Source organism: Durio zibethinus, chromosome 14 (genome assembly GCF_047325235.1).
Source record: "Durio zibethinus cultivar Kanyao isolate XHJ-2024 chromosome 14, ASM4732523v1, whole genome shotgun sequence".
NCBI lineage: Eukaryota > Viridiplantae > Streptophyta > Magnoliopsida > Malvales > Malvaceae > Durio > Durio zibethinus.
In genome coordinates, this window is record NC_143175.1 from 13,850,657 (window position 1) to 13,855,182 (window position 4,526).

The following is a 4,526-nucleotide window of genomic DNA, read 5'->3' on the forward strand; positions in this document are numbered from 1 at the left end:
AAAAATAAAAAAAGATTTTCTAGAAATTTTATTTTAAAAACTGTTTTATTTTTAAAATAATACATAACAATCTCCTGTCAGAAAATCATTTTAAGATAATTTAATATAAAAAAATAAAATTTAACTACTTGATTAGAATTTTTTTAAGTACCACATTAAAAAAAAAAAATTCAAAAATCAAAAGAAATATTTTCCCAAAAAGAGTTAGGGTGTTTCGTGTAAAACAACGGCTGTCAAGTTGTAATATCTATTTTCATATGTTACATGGGGAATGTTTATGAACAATGGTAGCCATAATTAATGAATGTGACTTAAGTTGTCTTGTAACGCTAAAGATTATTGTTCTTTATTTTCGTTCCCAAATTAAAGCATAGATTATAACGAAATAAGAATGTCACAGAATAATAAAGTATTACAAGTATTTTTTCAATTCAAAGGTAAGAAAGGGGTCATGGATGACATGATGGGAACAATGAAAAGAAATTTCTTTTTAGTTCCCATTTCAAACTCAGGTTTTCCTAAGTACATGTTTGGTAAATATTATACTCCAAACAAATTAAAAAGAAAAAAAAAAGCCATGTGTTGTACATCATCTCAATTCCCGTCCATGTGTGAACTTTGGAGAGAGTTTTTTTTAGATAATGACAATTCAGTCTTCAAAAAGCAATGGCCAATTTTGATCATTATTTTCTTGGGGTCCCACTATGAAAATTCAATTTAATTTCTTAAAAAAAAAGAAAACATACCTTGAGTTGAGCCAAAGCAAGAGGGGTCTCAGCTTAGAACTTGACAGCAAGAGTCATGAAAGTTGAGGTTGTTTCATACCCAGCAACAAGTAAAGCTACCAAGAAATCTACAATTTCCTCGTCGGAAAAATTGTCATCCCCTGCTAATAATGCTGCCAACATGTCATTTTTCCTTTCTCCTCCTTCATACTCTTTCCTTCTTTCCCTTTCTATCAAGCTCAATGCCTCTGCCACCTTCGTTCTTGCCTTCAAAAACCCCAATAACAAAAAAAGCATCAGTGCAGATCATTGCACTGATCTACCGCTTAATTCAAGCAAAGCATGTAGGATTTACCCATATAAAAGCACACACATGCGTCCCAAAGCACATATATATGAGTTTTTGGTAATAAGATGAGGATTAGAAAAGGAAATAGTGGCATACTTTGATTGCTCGATGGTGGGTGGTGGAAAAGAGAGACAAAGGAACGGTGAAGAAGCCTTCAATAACAAGCACGCATTCTCTTCTGAAACTCTTACTGCATTTACCAGGATCATAACTCGTCATGTTAACTCAAAACTTATCTATAAATCCCAAACAACAACAGAAAAACAATGTTCATTTTTCAAATACTAGTTCAAGAATAAAAAATTAAAAAAAAGAAAGGGTTAATCATGAAATTTTAGGTAAAAATATTTATAAAAAAAAAAAAGCAAATAATAACCACGGGTGTGGCACTGAAATGATGTTTTAAACAGAATGATTTCAGGCGTCAACTTCCCAACCCCAATGGAATCTGAGTCACCAAGGCCATTTTTAATGTGTTAATATAATCATTAAACTCTCATAAAACCAACTTGGGCGATCCACTACCGACTCAACTCAGTACAATTAAAATAATAGTAGTAAAATAGTATGGCTTTCCATTTTTGTGTGTGTGTGTTTTTTTTTTTACCTACTTGGCCTCTTCCATGAGGAAGACACGATCGGTCCAGGAGTCCACGTGGAGTCCCTGATAATTGACGAGTTAGCAAAACTCATTGTCAAAGAATGCATTCTGTTATGAAGACTTCCTTTCATCCAAAGCAAAGAATGTTTCCCAAGCAAATTCGATATCGAACCGGGGTAACTACACTCAAAGAGCTTCCCTTCCTTTTGTAAGATGACCGGTTCGTTTCCGAGTCAGCTGAGAAAACAGTCGGTTCACCAAAAACATGGGTTGTGAAAATCGAACCATACCGGCTCACCCTCTCATCAATAAAGGGCTCAGGGTTTTCGGTCTTGTAAGCGGCTATAAGCCGTAAAGTCTCCCCAACAAAAGGTAAACCCAAGTTCCTGGCGGCAAACGGAGGCGCCGGAGACGGTAAGCACGGAGGAAGATGAAGAAGACGGTGGAGCTGATGGCAGTGAGGAAAAGAAAGTAAACGAAGAAAGCCATGAAAAAGGGTATAATTTGGTTAAAAGAAAAAAAAGATGAGTTTTTTTTAATGAATATAAATACAAAGAGATTTTGAGACAAGAGAAATAGGAAATTTATAAAGAGAGAATGTGTGTGTAGCAGACGGGGTATCTGTAATAAATTAAGAATCTAGGGGAGGGTAGAGGAGGGGAGGGGATGAAAAAGATGAAATAAATGTTGGGGGATATATAACATCTTTCTTTTTTCTTTAAATTTAACTGTTTTTGAAGGCAAGATTTATATGAACTTTTGTAGGTGAAATTTGTAATTTTTTTATTAAACATAATTTAATAAAAATATTAATATATTTATTAATAAAATTAAATAAAAAATCTCTTGAAGAGAGAAACCGTATCTAATATTATTTTTTTTTGAAACCAATAACAATCAGTAAATATCACAAATAACATTGTCATACTAATTAGTTTATACTAATTTGATTTGTTTAAGAATTGTACGTAAACCTCTTAAAAATATAAAATAGTGTAAATCTGTATTGATTAATATTTATTTAACAAATACGTTAATAGCAATTTTTTAAATATCATCTTAATTAGCGTCATTAGACACCAAACAGTATTTTCCTTAATTAAATTCTTCCTAAAAGGTATAATATTTCCTAATTAAGATGCTAAATAATTATACATATATCATTGAAAATCATAGGCTTGGGAATATTGAGAAAGTGATGCCTTTAGTGGTCTTTGGATCTTCCGCGCTAGTATCCATAAACTAGGCAGTTTTTTATAGGTCAAATTATATGGATGCTTCTCGTATTTTATTGAATAGTGGAATTAGTTTTTGCACTAAAAACGGTAGAAATTAGATCCTTTTACAGTAACAAGTTATACAGTTTAGTGAAATTGATAACATGGGTTATTGTTGCTGTTACTGTAGCTAACATGAATATTGACTTTTTTAACGTGATAGTTGACTTTGTTTATGTGGCAAACTTTTTTGTCTATTTGGATATCAAATGCTGCTGTGGTAATTTTTTTTGTTCATCTAGACAGTAAATGTTGACATGCAATTTTTTTATCCATTCACTTAAAACAATTTATCTGTTATTTTCTTTTTACAGGTGGTGAAAAATTTAGCACCACTTCAGCATTTTTTTCATTGTAGCTATTCTTTAAATTCCAGTGGTTCTAATTTCAAACCCTAAAATTTCATTAACCCTTAAATTTTTCTTACCCATTTGCTTTCCATGATTTTCCCATATCAACGGCTTCTACCTAGCTGTGATTTTCTAATTTCATCTAATTTAACTAATCTTGCTTACGATTGAGGTCCAAGTGTTTGAGTAGCAAATAAGCTTTGAGGGTTACTAGACTATAGTACTAGATTAGAATTTAGGTTGCTAGGGAGATACAATTAAGGTCTGGATGACTAGAGGACATCGTTGAGATTGACTAAAATATGAAATAGTGAAATATGAAAATGTCGAATACAAAAATCAAGTTTGGTAAGTTTGAATTTTTCTATTAATTTTTGTTTATAGTAATTAAAATTGCAAAAGAGGTATAGTTCATAATCAGATGAACCAAGCATATATAATTATGAATAATAGTTACTAATTTGTTAATAATTTCATTCTGCCTATCATATTTTATAACATGCAACCTTCACCTATGATTATGAAAGTGATCTTATGTACTATTATTGTGGACTTAAAGCTCTATTTGTGACATCAACTATTGATGAAAATCGTGGAAACCTCTATGGATTTCTTTCGTCTTGATTTGCTTTTGATTCTTTTATGCCTAATAGTAAAAAAAATGAAAATATAATATTACCAATCTAAATAACAATATTGAATGAAAGTAACTAGTGTGCATTAAATTAGTTACCAATAATTGATTTTTGGTAATGCATGAAGTAGGTTTTCTCATTCTTCTTCTAATAATTCTCTCACTAAGTCTACTAAGCTTTATGAATAGAATGGTCTCAGTTAACATTATATAATTATTTTAGTTACCAATATCGCACTATTATAGGCTTTATGAATAAAAATAGGATTAAAATATTACTTACATTGAGAATAAATAATCCATTATCAGGGTCTAGGTGTGCTTTTTTCATTTTCTTTCGGCCTCTTTATGAAGGGTTTTGTTTAAAGTAGATGGTAGCACATTGTTTTGGTATTAATAATTAGCCTAACTATGATAGACTAAATTTGGACATAAATTGAAAAGTACCTTCTTGTTAGTGGTCGTAGATTTTTCATTTGCTTTCTTTATGCTAGGTCGAGAACCTTACTCGAAACCCTACAACATTTTTTTAAATAAATTCAATTAAAAAACAAGTCCAAGGTTACACATAAAGTAAAACAATAACATGA

The 4,526-nt window shown here is 31.1% G+C and overlaps 1 pseudogene across 1 annotated transcript; it reads right to left on the reverse strand.

The window, feature by feature from the left end:
- Positions 1-213: 213 nt before the first annotated feature.
- LOC111294810 (3beta,22alpha-dihydroxysteroid 3-dehydrogenase-like) lies at positions 214-2,301 on the reverse strand (annotated as a pseudogene). Its single transcript, XR_016327242.1, has 3 exons — positions 1,686-2,301; positions 1,171-1,264; positions 214-992 (listed from the first exon to the last, which is right to left on the reverse strand). The product of XR_016327242.1 is annotated as a 3beta,22alpha-dihydroxysteroid 3-dehydrogenase-like (transcript).
- Positions 2,302-4,526: the final 2,225 nt, after the last annotated feature.